Source organism: Rhinolophus ferrumequinum, chromosome 11 (assembly GCF_004115265.2).
Source record: "Rhinolophus ferrumequinum isolate MPI-CBG mRhiFer1 chromosome 11, mRhiFer1_v1.p, whole genome shotgun sequence".
Lineage (NCBI taxonomy): Eukaryota > Metazoa > Chordata > Mammalia > Chiroptera > Rhinolophidae > Rhinolophus > Rhinolophus ferrumequinum.
Window position 1 is genome coordinate 34,469,333 of NC_046294.1, and position 22,828 is coordinate 34,492,160.

Genomic DNA, 22,828 nt, shown 5'->3' on the forward strand with positions numbered 1-22,828 from the left:
TGTGAGGAAATGCAATCACTGCGGCAAGCTTGGGAGAGAATTTTTTTTTTTTAACAGTAAAAAGGTTTTTTGTTGTGGTTTAGGGCCATTCAGACCACTGCAGGTGAATGGCTCTATAAGCTGTACATCGCTTACTAAAATTCACAACACCCAACACAAACTCTAGTGATTTGAGGACGCTCCCTTACTCAGGAAAGCTGAGGGTCGGATGGTAGTTGAAGGACTGCCCCCAGTCAGGTTTCCTGAGAAGATTATGCAGCAGCTTGATGTATGGGGTGAGGTGGATCCTGTGAGGACCCCAAGAGTGGGGATATGGGTGGCCCTCTTTCCTGCATGAAGAGCTGTGATGTAGGCAGAGCAGAAAGCAAGGTGGAGTCCATTTCTGGTTTCACTTAGAGAAAGAGAGACGTAGAATAGCTTAGGGGCCTGCAAAGTAAATGGGGCAGCATGTCTCCTCCTTTGCTCCCACTTCCACGCAGGCTTCTGGTTGGCACGTAAGGGAGAATATCCAGGAACTTCTCTGAACTTGCTGTTTGTGACCAGGAGAAAACGTGTAGTGATCACAGCGTGAGGCCAGATCTGGGACGATCCTGGCGTCACCTCTTAATGTACACAAATCCAGGCAAGTCACTCCAACTCAGTCTCTCCGTCTGTAAGAGTGGAGATAACTGTACTAGCATCAACTTATGTGGAGAATTAAACGAGAAAACAGCAAGCACCTGTGAGCAGGCGCACATAGGTGCTCAGCGACGGGTAATGATTCTTATTAAGGAAGGTCCAGGTGCTCAGTGTTGTTGGGGCCAGGGGGCCCTTAGAAGGTCTGATATCCTCATTGATGGCTAGAGAGTGACATCCTGGTGGGCAGCGAGGCGCAGGGCGTGACAAAGACACTGCTGTGCCATTGGTGGGAAAGTTGTACAGCAAATCTTGAACCATCTCTGGAAGGCAGGCAGTTCCTGGCAGTGGCGGACACTGCCCTGCCCCCTCCACACTTAGGAGCCTCCTTCCTTTCTCAACACCAACAGGGCCAAGTGACTTGGCCACAGTGGAAGTGGCCATTGTGCCCCGGGTCCCTCTCCCAGCCAGATGTCAGGACTCTCAGGCCTAGGGCACCTCGGGGTTTTTTGTAAGCTTGTATTTGTATAATAGGCTTTTACTAGGAAGACAACCAGATACCAAGCTGGCAGCCAGGAAAGAAGAAGTGTCTCCCCTACCCGGGGGACAACCTGGCCCAGGGCACACAAGAACGATTGGCACAAAGATATTATTTATTTTACAAAGTCCTGGAAGAAAGTCCCGCCTGAGTCATCTCAAGAAGAAGAATACAGTCCTAACAACGACAGCTCAGCCTCTGCTTCCCATCTGCAGTGCTTACAATTTACAAAGCTCTTTCGGAGACACAGTCTAATCTGAGCTTTGTCACAACCAGGGAAAGGGAGAGATGCATTCTCCCCATTTCACAGCTGAGGAAAGAGAGCTCAGCTGGACAAAGGTTACTATCAGCACGGTAGCCCAAGTATTCTAACTGGGTCAAAAACCAAGTCCTTGGATGGCCATGAGGGGGAGAAAGTTCCAGGATGAAACTGGAGGGAGTCTTCTCTACCAAGAGCATAGGAATTTGAATTCTGTGTCCACTCAGCCAGGTTCAGCAGGAGCTGGAAATCCCCGTGCAGTATGTGAGAATGTTCATCGAAGCTCAGAACCACATACCATAGCTTCCTTCTACTGAAATGTCTATTTTTAACATCCTACCCCAAAAGAAATCTCTTCCACAAGGCAGTGAGCCTAGATCCCAGCACTAAAACAATAATAACCCAAGGACATCCCCATTAATCGTGCCTTGCCTGGGTGGTGGTAGGCAGAGAAAGCAAAAGACACCACAGTGTCTAATATCCCAGCAGTGCCCCACTGTTAATGAGCTAACATGCCCAGAGGACAGAGGCAACGAGGATATGTAAAATATTCAGAGGGCTCAACAGAGCGACTCACGTAGAAAAAGGCCTGAAAACCGCATCAAAAGGTATCTTTGTGTGGGGAGTTTCTTTTATTTTTTTCTACAGCATTCATCCCGACACCATTCATATCCTTGCAGGTATAGGATATCTGCTCACCCAAGCAAATGTTTTCGGGGGCTTAACCATTTTGCAATCCAGCATTCCAAGGTCAGTTATGCACAGCAGTCACTACACAATTAAGAGCGGCACCTGCTTCCCCAGAAAATAAGCCCTTACTAAAGCTTAGAAGGTTCATGTGGCCCAGGAAGGTGGGTTGGTGGGGAGGGACAGGGGTACGTTTTGAGAGGAGGATACATTACATCCCCGTTTTTTTGCAAGCTAAGCAAACCACATCAAAATGACCATTCTGATTGTCCAATCAGAGGGCCACTTGGCCACAAGCACAAGCGCCAGGACTGTCATTAGCTGTAGAGTTACATTACCTAGCTGAAGATTCAGGAGGCATACAGGAAAAGAAATGCATCTTGCCTTTTTGCTCTGTGTTGCAAGCTCCCAAACGGATTCCGCACAGTAAGCAGAAAGCCACGGTGGTAGCTGCCATCCATTCTGCTAGAAAGACACCACCCAGGTTGCTCCATCCAGGGGTGGGAGAGATCAGCGGTGTCCTTCCTGAGGCTCACAGGACCGGAAATCACTTCAAATTGCCCCCCAACAAACCCTTTCTGCAGTGAAGCCCTCAAGCGTATTCCCTTACATCTCTTCAAATCTTTAACAGAGGTCAATCTTTCTCCCCATGAGCACCTGCTGAGGCCCAAGATTGAGAAAACAGACTGAGATCTGCCACACCTGTTGGCATCCACCACCCTCCTCATCGCTGCCGTTGGTGTTTGCAATTGTATTTTTCCAAGGCATCAACAACTTCCAGACACATCCTCTCTACCTGCTCTAAAAATATACTACCTGGTCCTTATCCCATGAGGATACAGGAAAGAAAAAAATCAGCAAGGAGGTGACAGTTAGCTCCACGAAGTGTTCTGCAAAAGGAAAGCCGGCTTGGAGCCCCCGTGCTCCCACTGGGCATAGAAAACAGACTGGAATCATCTCTGAGCCCAAGCCCAAGTCAAACAAACGTCATCATCTCTCCCCAGAGACCCTGCCCGAGTCCCTGGAGGTTGCTCACCACTTTATAATGGTCACAGGAATCCCGGCTTTGGCCCCGGGCGGGAACCCCTAAGTTGATGCTTCTGGGCATGGCTTGCCCCCAGTGTGGCCCCAGCAGTCAACCGCATGCACCCTCTTGGGGTGTCTAGTTCAAAGCCCTGCGGAGGCGTGGGAAGCCGTGAAGGTTAATTTTAGCTGAAGTCACGCTCCCGCTGTGGTCAGATTTTCTTACACAGGCCACCTCCTGAATAGCGGCAGCTTATGTTACCCCAACCTGCTGGGCGGCACTCTGGCCCTCAGCCCTGAGACTGCGGCAATTCGTCCATCTCCTTCTCCCTCACCAAATGCTCCTCACCCTCCCAAATAATCGAACTCTCCGTGCTGACATTAAGGGAAATAAATCCCAGTTCTTTTGCTGACCCAGACAAACAAACCTGGGGATGCCACCCGCCACACATACACTTGGCAAAGGCTGGGCCAGGGAGCTCTAGGCTGAGGAGCTGCACAAACTTTCCTTGAACTGGGCAGCGGCCGCTGAGGCCACACGAGAGCAGGAGCCTGATAATGCTTTCATTTTCTGCATTGAGGTTTTGACAACCTTTGTGCTGCTAGCTGCGTGGTGCCTGCGTGCGTCTTGTCTCTTTCCTGACATTCTCTCTGTCAAGGGGAGGAACGCTGCCCGCCCTTCCATTTCTCTAAAAGGCTGACGCAGGAGAGGAATCTGCATGCTTCCACCTAACCATCACCATCACTCTTGCAAAGAAAGGGCGCATGAGCCTTCCTTCAATGTTGCAGGGGTTTTGCAAAGGCGATCTGGGCATGTGTATGGCCGCTGGCCTCCAGATCTCAGCAAGTGGACAAGTGTGGACGTCCGGAGGAAGGTCATTAGAAGCAGCCCATTTTAGGCCTCACTTCTCGCCAAGCTCAGTGATGGCGACCTGGGAGCTTATGAAACCAGTCTGTGTCAAGAGTTGCCTGCCCAGCAGAATTCTGTTAGGCTCTTGAGATTGCCTTTTTTCAGTGTGGACAGGACCATGGAAAAATTAAATCAGTGGCCGACTGAGGTCTCCAAACAAATCCTACAACCTATAACCTTGCAGGCAAAATGCTGGTGTGCAGCGTTTGAAATAGGCATTCAGGCCGTGCCCAGAAACGGTTCCGTGTGGGATGCGATGCAGTGTCTTACCCCACCTGTTACACTCCCACGGCGGCCTGGGCCTCTCCTTCATAGGACTCATTATGCTTGTAATGGTTTCATTCATTCAAGTAGTTATTGAGCCTGTACTCTGTGGCAGGTACTCTTCTAGGCTCAGAGGAGTCAACAGTGAATAAGAAAGTGTTCTCGTGGGGCTTTATTCCACGGAGGATGAGGAGTGGGAGACAGAGACAATGGCAATAAACTAGTGAGCAAGCTAATATCAGAGAACGATAAAGGCTATGATGAAAATGCAATAGAGAATGAATGGTGAGGAGTGGAGGGACACTACGTGGGGTAGAGAAATCAAGAATGGCCGCTCTCCCAGTGGGCTCTCCACCACAAGGTTGCCAGTTCGATTCCTCGAGTCCCGCAAGGGATGGTAGGCAGTGCCCCCTGCAACTAAGATTGAACACGGCACCTTGAGCTGAGCTGCCGCTGAGCTCCCAGATGGCTCAGTTGGTGGGAGCGCGTCCACTCAACCACAAGGTTGCAGGTTCAACTCCCGCAAGGGATGGTGGGCTGTGCCCCCTGCAACTAGCAACGGCAACTGGACCTGGAGCTGAGCTGCACCCTCCACAACTAAGACTGAAAGGACAACAACTTGAAGCTGAACGGCACCCTCCACAACTAAGATTGAAAGGACGACAATTTGACTTGGGGAAAAAAAAGGCCTGGAAGTACACACTGTTCCCCAGTAACGTCCTGTTCCCCTTCCCCAATAAAATCTTTAAAAAAAAAAAAAAAAAAAAAAGAACGGTCTCTCTCAAGAGGTGACGTTTAGAGAGCTAACTAACAAGAAGGGAACAACCATGCAAAGACTCAGGGGAATGGTTCTCCCAGGCCAGCAGCACATGCCTCACATGGGGACTTGTTAGAAATGCAGATTCTCAGGGCCCACCACAGACCTCCTGAATCAGAAATTTTGGGGGAAGGTCCCAGCAGCCTGGGTTTGAATAAGCTCTGTAGGTGATTCTCAGGCACACTCCAATTTGGGGCCCACTGTTCTCGGGGAAGAGCATTTCAGGTGGAAGACTCTTTAAACAACAGGAATCTGTGCTTTTACTCACCTCTAAAATCCCCAGCCACCAGCCTAGTGCTTAGCCCAGAAAGGATTCCAATAAATATTTTTTGACGGCTTGCCAAGAGCCCCAGATAACAATCACAGAAAATGATGTCACCAAAGTGTTATATTCATACAACTTCAGCAAAAGCACCCACAAAGGAAGAGAAGGGGGTCATTGAGAATTCCAGGGGACCACTGGGAAGCTTTCTTTCGTGCCTGAAACTGCCAACCGCTAAGAATGGCTCTTCCCAATCTAATAAAACTTGGCATCGCAAAGTTGGCAATTAGATTTCCTCTAAAAGGCTAAATGTGGTGGCCTTCTGCTTCCTGATTCTGAAACTCACTAAGAAAGGCATTAGTGTGTGGCAGCTGGGATAATCATTTAATTGATCTTTTCCATCCATAGAAGCCTCCCTTCCCTGCTCCAACCCACTGAATTGTAAATCAATGTCACCTTCATTGTAAGCATGAAAAGGCAGGAAAAAGCACCCTCCTCCCCAAACCAAATTGGAGTCAATTTCCTAATGGGGCGTCGATAAGACTCTAAATGGGTGCTGCCATTTCTCCCCCTCTGGCCTCCTCCTCGTCCACCCACACAGCTCCATCCAGGCCAGTGGAAACGTTAGTGACACGCAAAGCAGGAAACAAGGGACTTCCTACAATAGGAACTCCGTGACAGAAAGGGCATCGATTCTGATGTCAGACAGACCCAAGTGAAATCCATGAAGTGGACAATATTTCAAAAGCATCTGGCATACTGGAAGGGTTCGGTACATCATATTTATTTTTATTTTCATTAATGCTGTATGTAATTTCACTCACTTATTCAACAAATATTTATTGAGTACCTACTATAAACCCTTACTGAGGATAAAATGGTGAGCAAAATTGACGTGGAACAGCTTAGTGTCTTGCAGTGACAGGTATTAATCAAGTAAGGATGTCAAATACAGATATTATAAAAAGATGTCAGAGAGCAACTGTGGCCAATGCTCTAAAGATGAGTACGTGTCACCTGAGCCCATCATGGAAGAATTCGACCTGTCTAGAGCTTAGTAAAATACAGACGCCCAGGCCCCAGGTGGGCATCTAAACCAACCTGAGGACGTGGACCCTGCACAGGTACGTTTAATAAGCTTCAGAGGGGTTTCTCACTGTTGGAGTGGAAGGTTACAGCTAAACAAGGAGGAGAAGGTTAGAATGATCCCTATGGTAATCGATTAAAGTTGAAAACTCAATATAAATTATAAACTAAGTTTATAAACTAAATGATAGTACAGTTTATCAGCATAAACTATATATGGCTCTATATAGTATATCAGTACATGTAAACCGATGTTTAGATTAATCTAGGTACACTATTTACAGGTATGTGTATATACATCTACTGAAAAGGTCTAAAAACAGCGATACCCCAGTAGCAACAAGCACACGCAGTGCCCCTAACTTGGTTTCTAATACCATTCTCCAAAACGAGGAACCTGGGCTCTTTGGAGAAACTGGTGATTCTTGGACTGAGGCAGAAAATATTCAAGATAGGCCAGGAGCATATTACAGTACCAGAAAGGAAGGATGTGTTCCCACACCAAAACACATTGATGGGCTATGTCAAAGGGACACAGGAGCTAAATGAAAGAGTACCAGTGGCCAAAGTTGGAACAATTTGAGCAAAAAAAACTAATGAAGTGGTATTAGATTAAAACCTAAGTATGAAACAAATATCCACGAGTCCATACTGCTAAAACCATGCAAAAAGAGTTCTAAATGATTCGAGTAGATATTCCATTCTGAAGGAAGTGGAACATGAGTGGCCACTCCTTGAGTGTGGGCTGCACAGAGAACGACGGGAAGGGAGGAAAGAGTAAGTTCACCGAGGAGAAAGCTGACAAACCCCGCCTCAGCCGATGGACACGGTTAACGTCAGCGTCGGTAAGCCATGTTGATGGCATGTACTCCTGATATGATGTGATGAAAACGGCACATTACCTCTGTGGTCTTCCTCTCCAAAACCCAGTCCCAGTCTAATCATGACAAAAGCATCAGACAAATCTCAAGAGGGCGAGGGGGGTGCATTCTACAAAATACCTGACCAGTACTCCTCAAAACTGTCAAAGTTATAAAAAACAAGGAAAGTTTAAGAAACTGTCACAGCCAAGAGGAGCCTAAGGAGACATGACAACAAAATGTGTGGTGGGATCCTGGAACAGATAAAGGACATTAGATAGAAACACCCCCCACTCCCCCCCCAAAAAAAAAGAAACCCTAAGGAAATCTGAATAAGGTACAGACTTTAATTAATGATACTGTTTTAATACTGGTTCATTAATTGTGGCAAATGTACCACAGCGATATAAGTTAACAACAGTGGAAACTAGGTGTAGGACACATGAGAACTCTCTGTACTATCTTCACCACTTTTCTGTAAACTTAAATCCATTCTAAAATAAAAAAATTTCTTAAAAAAAATACAAAGCTCCATTGTCAGGTTCAAAAACCCAGTTCTTAAACCCCGTGGATAGACAGCATGTGGACCTAGCCATTTCAGGGGCAGAATGCTTCGCTCGATGTTGAATTTGAGATCACAAAATTTCAGAAACTTCATTCATCTGTACACACACACACACACACACACACACACACACACACACACACGAAGGGTATATGTATAACGTTTATACCCCAGTTATTATGTACAATAAACTTCCTGCAGGGTTGAATTTCCTAGAATGGTCATTAGTAACTGTTAAGGATAAAAGGACTTAACAAAAAAGAAGGCATTCAAAACTCCAGGTTTGCTTTGATCCTTTCAAAAGGGCCATGAAAGAACTATTTGTGCCCACAGAATAAGGTTGGGAATCTCCCAGTTAACTACCCTGAGCCGTGACTCAAAAGATCCCATTTGTTCTTAAAGATTCTGCATTTGATTCTTCCTCACCTTTAAAAGAAGGAAATCAAAGTGCCTAAAGTTCCCTGAAGTTAACCAGATCAAAATGTGCTGTGAGACACTGTAATTAATACCATGAGCTAGGAAACACCGGGTCCTAAGAACTTCAGCGTACAAACACCTCCACAATGAATTTAATACCAATGGCCCATGTTCTGAAGATTTTTAAGAGGAGAAAATATCCTCTGTATGCTTGGTAACAGAAGACAGCTTTTACCAGCAATAGGTGGCAGCATTTCTGTTCTCTGGGCCACATGCTACATAATTGTATCATCTATTAATAGACAATTAGAAGACAAGGGTTTTTCAAGGTCCTGCCATGTCCCTTGTTTCCATTAAAGGATAAACTCTTTCTACAAATCACTTTTACCAGAGATAACAAAATCACATCTCTCTTTAAAAAAAAAAAAAAAAAAAAAAGAATGAATGAATGAATGAAAGAATGAAAGAAATAATAAAGTGACAAATTAATTTCCCCAAACATAATAAATCTAATTTAATCATTGTGCCCTGGCCATCTGCTTCACAGATGCAAATCTAAGTACATTTTCTACTGCCTGATAACTTGCTTAATTCAGTTAGCTGTTGTGACCCTGCTTTTGTGAGCAATTTTCAATGAGACCTTCCTCTGGTGGCTTCTGGACACGGAACTGGCTGAGCCAGTGTTTCTCCATGGAGCCATGGTGACAAAGCCCCTGTCCAACTGACTGCCCGTCTGCACATGACGTTTTAAAGAAGGCAGCTACGAGGTCTAGAGTTTCAGCTGAACTGAGCTGGATGATGGGTAGTGCTGAGCATTTCCTAGGTGGCAGGCACGAAGCCCTTCAGACTCACTTGTCACATTTAATCCTCACAATTGCTTTTATGACGAGTCCCATTTTACTCACAAGGAATCTGAAGTTCGGAGAGGTCAAAATGCTTTCTGAAGGTCTCAGAACCAAGCCTGTCTGAGAGCCCAAGCCATTGGCCACTATGCAGGTAACTCAACATGACACTTAGGCCTGTTTCTAAGCCTGAGCTTAAACAGAGGCACCGAAGGAAGCGTGGGACAATTGTGCACAATGCAGGATTCAAAGGAAAATTGGAGAGCCAGTTTCAAGACTTTAACTGCCCCACTGGATGGAGGATATAACGAGAGATGAAAGTGTGGAGTGTTTTTGAGAGGAGGGTGTCATTGGGGAACACTGTGCTATGAGTACACCTGCTGTCCACCCACTCACACCTGGGGCAGGGCATGCTGCAGGGGTTCACTGGGGAGCCTGAGATGAATAGTCCTGCAGTGAAGGATGCTGTGGTCTGAGATCTGACTCCTGCCCTGAGAAGCTACAGGGAGAGAGGACAGGGTTTCAATGGCGGAGTCAGACCAGTACAGGCTGGGATTGGCCTGCAGCCCCACCACTGAGACAAAGGATGCGAGTGTCTCCTTGGAGAGAGCGCACACCAGGGTGCGTTGTGGGTCCTAAGCAGGGGACCTTGAATGCCCCTCAAAAGAAAGCAACAGGCTTTCAACAGGGCCGGAAACCAGCTTCTGGAGGCACCATCCAAGTAAGCATCTTTCCCTTTGCATGCCCCCCTGGGGGTGGAGGAGGGCCAACTGCTTTCACTCTGCAGGGTCCTGAGCCAATTACCAGTTTGGAGCTTTGATTTGTCTTGTAAGGGGGATATTCTCATTTTTCATTTGAGACTATCTTTGCAAACTCTTGTGGCCACGAGACTGTCTATGAGTGAGCAGAAAGGACATGGGCTGCTAGAGCCTTCATCCCATGGCAGGAAAAACATTCGATGAACTTTGTCCGTGATCCACACATCACACCGGCCCAATATGCTGGTTACATGCGTAGTCTCAATTCTAGCGGCATGTCAGAGTCTCCCGAGGAGCTTTTAACAAAGCACATGCCCAGCCCTCCCGAACAGTGTCCTTCAGCAGGTTTGAACGAGGCACACATCTGCCTCCCCCCAAAAAAATTCTAGAGGGTTCTGATGCCCAGGCAGGGCTGAGAACTATCAGAGCGTGCTCTACATAGGGGTACACGGATAATTATTTCTGAAAGGAGGAAGGAGGAGCATTTCATCAACACCCACGTTACTTCTTAATATTTAGAAAATCTGTATTATACGGTGAGAGGAGCAGCATGGTTATTAAACACGTCCCACAAAGGAGGGACTCGAGTACTTTTCTAATCTATCCAACTATTAGCAGAGGGTAGCATACAAAAACAATATGAGAATATTCAAGTCCCTTCTCCACCCCCGTCCAGAAATGAATCTCCATTTTAAAGACAAGAGAACTGAGATTCCGAGATGCTATATGCCTAACGTCCAGCAGTTAACAAGAAACAAGGCTGACAACTGACCCAGATCCTCTGCTTGCAAACACGACAAACACGCGTTCTTAACCACTGTACCTCCTTCCTTCTAAGAATCCACATTAATGCAGAGATCAGGACGTTCTTTCCCCTGGCCCCCGGGCTGCTCATGTTCCAGAGTTTAAGTTGAAGAAGTGCAGGTACTTGAGATGAAAGGGATCTGATGGCAGCAGAGGGGACGGATGCAGGATAATTTCCTACCCAGAACTTCAATGTCAAGGCCACTAAGAAATGGTTAGCACACACCATGTACTAACCCTTTGATGAAGAATCGAAATTCAGGAAAAGAGTATTTCCCAAGGAGAAGTTCACCAGAGAATTTAGCCATCTATAAAATACATTTCATGATAAAGCCACAAGGAATCTTGCCTGACATTTTAGGGCCTCGTTTATTTTAATCTGAGGGTGCGGGAAAGAAACTCTATCAAGATGGAGCACTGTGGCAACTGAGGCAAACTCAGCATGCATGCGTTTTTAAAAGTTGCATGTTCAATCAACTACTTAACTACAAATGACTGAACAGTCAGGGGGCGAAGTGAATAAATAAAACCCTTTGTAGTGACATTCCAGGTTCAGAAATCAGACACACGTGGTTTCGTGGAAATTACCCAGGCTTTGATTCCAGGCAGAGGTCGGTTTGAACTCTGGCTCTGTCACTGACTGACTGACCTGGTGACTTTGAGCAAGCCATTTAGCCTTTCGGCACTCACTGTTCTCTTCTGTGAAATGGAGATGCGAATACCCTGGTTTAGGGGGCGCTGGGGGATGAGAGGTATGCCAGGGACAATCCCAGCAGCCAGAACACAGGAGCCCCTCGAGATTTCGTAGCTCATGTTTTTGAAGAACCTAGATCAACACAGTGAGATGTTTCAAGTAAATGGGAAGAGACAGCCTGATAAGGGAAGATGGCTTCGTGGCACATGAAATGTTAATGTCAGTGACAGTTCAGGTTTGGCCCTAGTCAATAGGAAACATAAATAGCTGTCACCTAATGGCCATGTCCTCTTGAAAATGGGTTATTCGTCTGAGTCCATCTCCCAGAGGACAGCTGCAAATACCATCAATACTGGCACTAAGCAACAGCCTTATTTTTAGCCAGGGGACAGATTCCAAAGATAGAAGAGGTCATGGAGGCTGAACCCCCTTCTCCAAACTCCCAAATTCCTAAAAGGCTGAGAGGTGAGGCAGGAGAGCAGGTCTCACAGTAATGTCTGAAGACAGTGGGAAAACTCAGTAAAGTGCAGAAAAACTCAAAGGTAAGGAGAGGTTTGAAAAGAAAGAAGACGCAGAGAAAGGAGGAAATGTGGGAGGTACGACACATGCCTGGAGCTGCTGAATCAGTCACTACCCATTGATAAGTCTGCCCCATCTCTCAGACCTAACACCTAATCTTTAACAAGTAGAAGACCTCTCAGAATCTATCAGCGTGTGTCCAGGCTCAAGCAAGGGCTGGAAAGTCTTCCCTTGGCCACACCAGCCATGAAAGCATTCTCTAGTACCTGCAGAATCAAATCTTAACTCCTTAGCTTGACTTTCGAGACCTGCTACTTAAGCAGGTACCTCTTATTTTTCCATTCCTCCCCTTCACTTCAGTCCAGTGCAACTACTGGCAATTCTTCACAGAGAACTACCCTTCTACCCTCTGGGACTTTACTCCTGAAATGGGAATGCCAAGTCCTCACAAATTAGGATCCTGTGTATTCTCAAAGAGCAGTTGGTTCAAATACCACTCTTCCCCACAACATTTGTCCTTGGGCTTTTCATCCCGGTACATCAGTGTCTTGACTATTTCACATTTTAAGGTGTCCCAGGGCAGGATACATGTCATTCTCTCCATATTCCCTTGCAAGTTTAGTGCCAATGCAACTGCTTTGTAGGATGAATGAATGGATACATGGATAGATGGAAGAAAGGAAGGCAGGAAAGAAGGAAGAATGGATGGATTTGATGCAGGGAACACATTATCTGCTATGTCCTTTGTCATCGAGTACAGCCAGGAAATGGAATATTCTGTTTATCACAGTATTCTGATTAAGTGAGTGCTCCTCTCTCAATACTACTCACAGATATGACCACTGATAACTGACTATCTCGAGATTGGAAGGAAAGTAGAATAAACAAGACTGTTTTTTGTTGATTCACAAAGCACTTGGTAATCTTGCAAGCCTCAAGGTTAGGAAGGGCACAACTGCCACCGCGCCGGGCTGTGTGAAAGGACGGTCTGCAGAATACTCATTAAAAGAATCCTAGACAACTAGACATATGTTTGGTGAAAGCATCACTGAAAATAAGTAATTTTTCTATTTTCTCTTTTTCAATGGAATCTTATAAAGCTAGTATGAACATTATATACTTTCAACCAGGTGACCCTACAAATCAGCAGAGACATGCAGAGAACACACGTACTGACCAGCCTGAGGTCTGGCTCTTCCCACTGACCTGCTGAGCAAACCGGAATTCAGGAAATCAGTAGAGAAAGTCATTAAGCACATTGGCCACAGATCCCATTACAGCATCTCACTCTTGTCTCTCCCTTAATCCCAGCCCTCCCCTGCCTTCCAGCTCTCCTAACCCTGGCCCAATGTTCCCAGACAAGGCCCACGTTTGTTTGACCATTTCCCAATTCCACCAGCCTCAGATGGGGTGAGGCAGAGGAAACGCATGCCAAGCAAGTCAGGCTGCTATTATTTTTAACCTGGCTCCTTCGTGCTCACAGGTAGCAGAACCGGTTCTGTTGTACACTGTTTCTCCATCGCAAAAGCAGAGAGAAGAGCGAGGGGCATTCTGACCTGTACGTTATCCTCCAGCCCTGGGGAGCTCCCAAGTACTCATCTGAGAGTTCCCTCTCCCAAGCACTTTCCTGTGCCAGGGTGCTCTGCTTTCTCTCAATCCATTATACGTAGCATCTCAGTTCATCCTCACAGCATCTTCTGAGGCAGGAATTACTACCCCATCATACAGATGAGAATACTGACACTCTGGAAAGGTAAGTGACTCGCCTACGCCACACGGATTTGAACCCATGTCTGGCCTCCTCCTGACACTATGCTCTCTGCATTTCGGCAGACAACTTGGAAGGACGCAGCATTTCACACTATCAAGTGCTCTCTTGTCCTCTGCCCCGGTCCCAAACTGAGTAGCTGCAGCAGCCTCTGCAGCTAGAGCAGGGACTTTGAAGGGGGAGCTAATACTCACCACAGGAAATGGGCCCTTGCTTGGGACCCAAGGCAAAGCTGACACACTCTGTGCAATCAGAAGATCCATCTGAGTTAAACAGATACACTGGCAATTCCATTGTATAGCTTTGACATATGGCACCAGCACAATATGCCCACCTGGGAGTTCTTTTGGTGCCAAGAATGAACAGAAGGGAATGCACTGCAGTAATATTAACCGTGGCAGCCTCTTGCCCCAGTAAACCTCTGGTTGAGCTTTAATGAAATCTTGCACAAGAGCAGAAACATCTGTATCTCTGGTAAAAATAAACCCCAGTCTGGAAGACATGACTGTCTTTGGAAAAGGATATAAACCTGGAGAAAAATGGAAAGGAAGCCTTTCTTTGTGATCCAAATGACAAACAGAGAATGGGGATGCTCCCCTCTGTCTGTGTTCTCTAGTGATGCTTGCTGGTTTCTAGCAAATGAAGACATATTCTAAATTTGTGTAACTCAGGCTTTCCGAGGGGGCTTATCAGTGTGGGACAGCCAACGTCTTGCAAACTGCCTGTCCCCACTGACTCTTCTTTGTCCTCAGAAACCCGTTCCCTGGATGAATAAACTGACATACTACTTTGAGCCTTGCCAGCACAACAAGGCCTAATCGTCTTAAGTATCCCAAATGAATCATTCATCTAAGCCAAAATGAAGAGTATACACATTGTCTTATTTAAAAGGTGTAACAATAATAAGCCAGTCCACAGGTCTCAGCAACCACACAGTAAAAGTCTCTTTAGAACTAGGGCGCGTGACATCTTCTGCTTGGTGGCCTTTCTTGAAAAGCAAACACCACGTGGCCTCCTGGATCCCAGAATCAGACAGTCATCCTGCTCAATCTCCCTCCTCCCGATGCGCGAATCCCCTATGCAAGCCCTGTGCTAAGTTTCCCCAAACTCCTCGGGATGAAGACCTCTCTAACCCTAAGGAAGCCACCCGATACCTTACAAAGCGCTTCCTTCCACTAGGTTGAATTTTGATCTGTTTGGTGGGGAGAACCCCAGAGATGAATCCATCCAGCCCTTCAGAGATAGAAGGTGGCAAAATGTCTCTCCCGTGAGTCTTCGTATAATAAAAGTGTTTCATTCTCCTATAAACACTCTTCATAGCACAAGGAGTCCATAAAGAGGGTGATGACGAATGATGACGACAATGATGATTAGGAAAATAAAAGCAATGATCTTAGCTCCTGTTTGTTAAGCACGTACTGTGTGGCATACACTGTTCTCTGCTCTTTAGAGGTACTTCGAATTGAATCCTCACAACAACCCTGGGTCTTCAGGATTATTATTCTGTTCATTTTACATTTTGAAAAGTCCAAGCTCACAGGTGACATAACTTGCCCAAGGCCCCAGAGCTAGTAAGGGGTGGTGTCGGGATTCAAACTCACACAGACTCACTCCAGAGGCTGCCGTCTTTGTCAGCATGCCAGAAGAGGACCATATTCCAGCTCAGCCACATCCTCCTGACATGGTCCCCAGTGTGGTCAGCCTGGCTCATGGTACACAGGGCCACCCATAACCACGTGCCTGACGTCATACCTCCCCCGGTGGAGTCCCAAACCGCCTTCATCTACTGGGAAAACACCGATCCTGAACAGTCATGGCCGCACCCTTTGCCTGGGGAGAAGTAAACATTACAGAGGGAGCAGGAAAAGGAAAGTGGGAGGTGGTGAGGACACCCTGCTTATCACTTAACAACATGGAGGACTGTTGGGCCTGGGAAGACATAGCAGAAGGGGAGGTGCCAGAGGGTGACAGCTTGGGCTTCATCCCACAGCAGTAGAGGGCTGCAAAGGAAGCTGCTTTACGGGAGACCCAAGGGATGCAGGGCGGAAAGGGGCTACTTATCACAGGCTGACTTTGCATCTACTATTTTCCACTCCCCATTCAGGGATGGGACTCAGCTGTTGCCTAACTGGTTGGACTAAGCCAGACAGCAAAAATGACCTGTCTGGCTGCCATATCCCTGATCAAAGCTGACTCATTTCAAAGGCGAACTGTCAGCAACTTGGGAGATTGCAATCAGATAAGGAAAAATAAACTGTAAGGTTACTTCGGGGGTTAAAAACAAAAAAACAAAAACAAAAACAAACCTGCCTGAAAAAATAAAGTTCTCTTTTGTGTTCCTGAAATTCTAAGTTCCTAATAACTCCATGAGGGAACTTAGACACTAATTAAGGAATATGTTTGCATCCTGAGGTAACACCCTAATGTTCATTTGGCCTCATGAGTTATCTGAACATGGGGAAATTCTCCGAAGCGGTGAGCTTAAATTAATTACCCAAGGCTAGAGATCAGGCTGGGATCCCAGCTGTTTGGACATTCCAACTTTGCTTCCACACCTTTTAATCAGTGCAATGAAAGCACACAGGGGTTCCAATGAACACACACACACACACACACACACACACACACGCATCCACACCCCTTCCTTTGCACTCTCTCTCGAGAAAGACAAGTAATCTCCAAGCCACCAAAACAGAATCAGATTAGCTTATAGCTTAGGCTAATTTAAAATAAGCTCAGGGCCTGGATCTTCAGCGTAAAACAATTTGGTCAGGAGAAGAATTTACTGAGCAGGTCTCAGGGCATCTATCTAGAAATGGGAAGAATTAATTTATATGCAATATGATGGGGAAAATAGAAATCTTCCTTGCATCTCAAATCCTGGGGACTTGAGAACGTCTATGAAATGTACAAATGTGCCTAAGAGGGGCCGGCCTTGCCTGGAAACTGACTGGAGTCCTCTCTTCCCCTTTGTGAGGCCGTGAGTCACGCCCAAGTGCTGGAACATCCAGAGGACCCACAAAACCCAGGCTTGTCAGACGTGGGCTCAGTGCCACTCTCTGCACAGAGCTGCCAGAGAGGACAGCACACCGGATTCTACCAGGAGGGAGGACAGAGATGCAGCAGGGACGATGGCGTGGGGCGTTGGAAAGAAGCACTGTAAAAACATCACTAATGTCACACCTGCATAAACAAACACATGTGTTAATTTAGTAAAAGCTGAGGGGCTCCCTTGGGCTCCAGGAAGCTGCCAAGATATGCTCTTCTATCCAAGTCGGAGGCCCAAGGCTGAAACCCGGGGGCAGGCAGTTAAAACAATTTCTCCATCAAATTACTCTCCTGCAAAGGAGTGTGTTCCAGCCTCTCTTGACTGCTGAAAGTCACTTGGGTCCACACAAGGTAGAGTCGCTCTCCAATATATGGGGAAGAAGGCCAGGGGGAGACAAAGAAAGCGGTCTGAACAGCACCCGCACACCTGCTCTCTTCTTGCTGCTGGTGCTGCTGCGTCTGGGACTCTGCTCCCTTAACAGTCTGCAGATGCTCCCAGGAGAAACAAGGAAATGCTGGACGGTCCTGGCGGAAGCTCAAGGGGGATCCCCCAGCTCTCCTCTCCCTCGCAGCAGATGTTCCGGCCAGCTGCAGCTGCAGCCCAGCATCTTAGCTGAGCAGTTTGGGAGGTACCAGGTTCACTGTACATACCGGCCATCTGATTCCCCATCACATGCTTTGTGTCCACTCTGAGACTGACTAGGTGGCTGGCTCTCTTCGCCTGGGGTTGCTGCTTCTCAGCAGAGTTTTGGTGACAGGGATGCAACACTCTGAACATTTACAGAATTCACTCAGAGAATACTGAGATACTCTAGAACGCCCTCTTTCCTCTTCCCTACCTTTCTAAAGCCTATAAAAATGTTCTCTACTGGGAGTTCCCCACCTGGGAGCCTAGGGGTGTCTGGGGTCCTCAAAGGTGTAATAGGATCTCTGGGCGTTCACATGGGCATAACAATGCTTTTCAATCAACCAACAGTTAAAGGACAACTAGCACATCTGCCACAGAGGGGCCCTTCCATAGTTACTAAAGTTGATTCCTGCCACTCCCCTGCCAAAAACGTTCAATATCATCCCATGACCCTCAGGATGGACTTTCATTATGATTCCAAACTCCTGAGACCTTGACAAAGACGTTCAGGACTCAGCCTGTGTCACCTGTCCTGCCTCAACCCTTCCCCCACTCCAAGTGAAGTGGGAGACATGGGTGCTGGAGGGGTTAAAAGAATGCCAGGTAGGGTAGTCCCAGTGCGTCAAATCTATGGATTTGAGGATTTTTCTTTCAAGAATCCACAGATAAATGGGAGGCAGTCGGGCATGGTGGAAAAGCTACAGATTTTGAAGTCAGTTAAACCTAGACTCAAAAACCCCACCACCTTCCACTTGGTAAACTCAGGCAAGTTACTTAATACTATGGAACCTCAGTGTTTCTCTATCTGTACAATGGGTATCAGGTGAAGAGAGCTATGAGATAATGTATACAAAGCACCCAACAGCGTGCTTGGCACGGTGTGAAGTCTGGGCCCCAAAGCCCCAACACCGGCCTCCAAAGTTACAGTGAAGCGGAATTCGGTCCACAGCTGGAAACAAGCACCAATCCCCAATCTACAGCCTTCCTTCCAACAACGCTCCCTGCACTTTCTAGTCATCCCCACACATGCACGAACCATCCTCTCCCTACATCTTTTGAAAGCCATTTTCCCACAGCAGATGAGATTGGCAGTGATGATTTCAAACCAGATTTATGAAAACCCATAACTAGAAGATTAAAATTCCAAATGTCATCTGGATAAGACGGGCCAGATGCTTGGAGAATTGCAAAAGCCTCAAGCTCTTCGCACTGGCAAAGAAGTAGGAGTTGTCAAGAAGCTCACGTCAGAGGGCTTTACACTACTGAGAAGCGCCGTGTACTTCGTCTCTGAGGGGAGAGATATTTTCATAGGACTGAGTGGCTACGCTGCGTGTGTAGACGAATTCAAACACCATCAACGGGCATCTGGTGTGGGCTTTTATTCACTGGGTGGCCACCAGAACCCAGGGTTGGCTTATGGGCCCTTCTGGGTGGGTCTAGAATGTGTGTCTGTCTATCCTGAAGCCTCCGCCAGGGACCAGTGGGAGGGGATCAGACCAGGGTTACCGGGAGAGGAAAGCCCTGGGGGCTAAATCAGCGGAGCCAAGTTCACACTGACTGACTTCAGCCGGTCAGAACTACCTCCCACAGATCCCAAAAAGCAGAAAAGGGAAGGTGACAAGTATTTCCGGAACTCTGACCATAGACATACCCACCACGACTGCTTCACACACATATGTAGGACTTCACTGAATTCCGACAGCAACCTGCTGAGGCTCAGCACTGTTACCCCTACCCTGTACAGGCGGAGACTGGTGCCCAGGGAAGCTAAACAATTGCCCACATCCTATAAGCTCCAAACACAAAGTGGTTGAGGAGGGATTCGAACCAGTATTTCTGATTAAAAAATTCATCCACTGTCCTAGAACTGGCTCCTTTCAACCAGAAGTGCCACATCTCATTGTCTGTTTCCACAGAGGTTGCCCACTCCCACTGACCAGCCTAACCGCAGGTAGGAAGACAAATCATCGAGGTCACTGGCAAAGCATTAAAAAATAGTACAAAGAAGAAAAAGAGAAAATGATTTGTATTGGAAAGTTGACCCTTGGCCATAGCGTAAGATCAAAAGTATCCAGTGAGTAAAGGAAAAATGCTTTTCAGAAGCATCTGCTTCACTGAGCAAACTGAGAGCCTAAAGTCACCTGGGATTCAGGAATTGTTAAAGAAAGAGTTCATCCTCTTGGAAAAGCCAATAAAAAAATGGGGGGAAAAAAATCCCTGAAGGAACAAAATATTATCAATTTCTCTTGACTCTACTGCTCTCTGCCCCCGGCCTTTTCTCATGTCAATCAAGCCCGTTCTCCTGCTAGAGCTGGCCTCCCTGACTTCACTCTCTGCTCTCAAACCTCCAATGTCCCCTGCTTATCATTTGAGATCAATCCGGAATCCTTAATCCTCATTATAACCTGGCCTCAGTCTCATCGCCACCCTCCCTTCCCTCCACAGAGAGGCAACGTGGGCTAGTGCCAGGCTAACCTGGATTTAGCATCATGGTTCGACTGTCTAATAGCTGTGTGGCCTTAGGTGGATTACTTAGGCTCTCTGAGACTAGAATGAAATACCACTTAGGGGAAGAACTGCGATACTGCATGTAAAACATTTTCAGCGTAATGCATGGAAACTAGTAAGTGGTCAAGAAAAAGGAGACTGGAGAGTTTTAAGCCTTCGTGCTAGCAGATAGGTTTGTAGCATTGCACTGCTCCATCTCTGACGTTCTCTGACCGACAGCCTCTCTACCACATCCCCCTACACACACTGATCAGAATTCTGCAAGGTCCAGACTAAGTCAATACTGTTCTTCCCTTCCTGGGACCTCGTTGGTACTTATTGCTTGTTACCATGCAGATGGGATTTACACACGAATCCTGCTTAGTTATCTGCCTTACCTCTTCATGGTGATGTTGTTTATTGGCCCTCGGCATCCATTGCTGACCCCTTCTATATTATCCTCCACCTCCGTATCGCAGCCTTGAAGCATATCCCAGACTCCTTGCAGCTGGGGTTCTGGGAGTGATTTAGGTCCTGCCAATGGGTTGCAGTTGCATGGGGTCTGGAAGGTAGGAGTCAGGCAGAGGGGGCTGGCGAGCACAGTCCCACAGATGAGAGTGACTGTGGAAGCCAGGCTCCAGGTTCTCGCATCTGGTCATCAGCTTCACGGGAGTCCAAGGTGGGTGGGTGAGTGGGGGCAGCAGGGTCGTTTAACAGCTGCAGCCTAACAGGCCCGCTAGGTCTCAGCTAGGGTGGGCTGGCCTTCAAACCAAGAGCCCAGCTGCACCCTCCTGACGTCTGTCCTTCTAGCAATTTTACACGTTACTAATACCTTATATAAAAACCGTTCCTACTTGAGTGACCTACAATGGTTCCTGGATTCCAGACTGACCCCAACTGATCAAGCCCCCAATTTGCTCTTCAGCTTCTCTAGCTCCATAACTATGTATCGCTTTATTTACATGCAGTTTTTAGCCCACAGCCCTGGTTGCAAGGGCCGCTCACTACACGAGTCCATCAGGAATCCACATTTATTTTCATCCTTGCTGCCGGCTCAACCTAAACAGGCAACTTCCCACATCTCCTCTCAGAGTCACTACAATCTGTGGAATTGACAGATACGAGTATAAGTTAGCCAACAGTGCCCACAGCCAAGGAGGCCTCAAAGTCTCTACCAAAATCTTTTTTTTTTCTTTTTTCTTTTTTTAAAGGAGGGCGCAGCTCGGGGGCGGCTGGATGGCTCAGTTGGTTAGAGCATGAGCTTGAGAGCTCACAACAAGGTTGCTGGTTCAATTCCTGCATTGTACAGTGGGCTGCGCCCCCTACAACTAAAGGTTGAAACCAGCAACGGCACTTGGAGCTGAGTTGCACCATCCACAACTAGATTGAAGGACAATGATTTGGAGCTGATGGGCCCTGGAGAAACACACTGTTCCCATATATATATATATAAAAGGAGGCGCAGCTAACAGTGGCCCATGCAGGGATCAAACCGGCAACTTTGGTGCTACCAGCACCACGCTCTAACCAACTGAGCTAACCAGCCACCCCTGTACAAAATCTTATGCCGGCAAAAGTAATAGCCATCAACATTTGTCCCAGAGTAAACCTGGATGACAAAAGCAGATCTGTCATTGGGACAAATTTTTACCATACTTCCTAATCCGTATGAGGTGGCAAACTCAGAACTAAGAGTTAGACTAAGACTTTCTGACCATTCTGTGAGATTCAGCAGCTTTCCCTCCTTTCCCTGGTCTGTCTTCCTTTCTCTCTGGTCAGATAAGAGTTAGATTTCTTTTATACATCTGTGTTTCACAAAGTGTGGTAGACGGATCACTGGTGGTATGTTTTATAAGATTTTAAATTACACACGGGTCAACATCTTATTTTAATAGCTAAATATTTATTTTTTTGATTACTTTCTATTATGCCCAATGATACTGCTTTTGTATTTATAGTTGGAATAGTTTCCTCTTTGAATAAATTTCTTCAAACTAAGTAGTCCATTTAAAGAAAATTAATAAATAAGGGACACAAGTAGTAGACAAATATGGCAAAATTATGAACACGGTAAAAGAGTGACTAAGCTTGAGCGACACTGATAAATCAAATCTTACCACTATATTTTGTGGGGAATTTCAAATATCTAATCTACTTGGCTTTATCAGGATAGTATCAGATGGCTCTGAGAATGTTCCTAATTCATTTTAAATCACTTGGTCCCATTTCTCTTCTCAGGCTTTGGGAGTGACCTGGTCTTATAGGAAGGCTGTCAGATGGAGTCAAGAATTGCAGTGGCCTTTCATTGGCCGGGGCACTGGGCGCCTCGTTTGCTCCCCTCTGTGCTGGGAAAGGAAGCCAGTGAACATGCTACTTATTGCATAAGATGCTGAGTAGGTTAGAAAGATGCAGCTACATCTTCTAGAAGAAATCATTAATGTCAATGATTGTCTGTAGTTGAGTTTATTGATCTAAACGGCAGTTTTCAACATACATATGGTCCTAGGGTTGAAGGAGAAAGGTTTGCATGAAATTATTCAAATCAATGAATGTTAATAGGGGAAAATGTGAGTATCTAGATATATTTTTAAAAAACAGTTGTTTATTTTGGGTCCTTGTGAATATTCATGAACATAAATGATAGTAAAGCTAAAATAAGCAATCTACCTCCATTCCCTTCCTGCCAGTGTAGAGAAGGGGGTAAGAATTTCTGGGCCATTCTCAGAATCATGGGCTTCTCTTCCAGCCAGATGTGATAGGACAGAGGGGAGACTCCCCACCTGAAGTTGAAACAGGGTGAGGCCAAAGGGCCATGTGCAGACACTCTAGGTGCCCTCAGTGGGATGCAATGCACTAGCTCTCTTCTGAGGAAATGGCCGAAGAAGTCAGGAAACAATAGATATGTTGGCATCCAGTTGGTGCCAAGTAAGAGTAGCACTAGGCTGTGGCTGACTCCCTCGGCACAGAGGTAAGGTGA

At 46.6% G+C, this 22,828-nt stretch overlaps 1 protein-coding gene across 14 annotated transcripts in view; it reads right to left on the reverse strand.

Moving 5' to 3' along the window:
* Window positions 1-22,828, reverse strand: part of NAV2 (neuron navigator 2) — a 702,045-nt gene that overhangs the window by 269,803 nt on the left and 409,414 nt on the right. Inside the window, exon 1 of one of the 14 annotated variants that reach the window (XM_033119005.1) lies at window positions 3,136-3,155. The exons of the other annotated variants lie outside the window; for them this stretch is intronic. The gene's annotated coding sequence lies outside the window, so the exon portion shown is untranslated. Of the gene's footprint in view, window positions 1-3,135; window positions 3,156-22,828 lie in introns of those variants that run through there. 14 annotated transcript variants of the gene reach the window in all.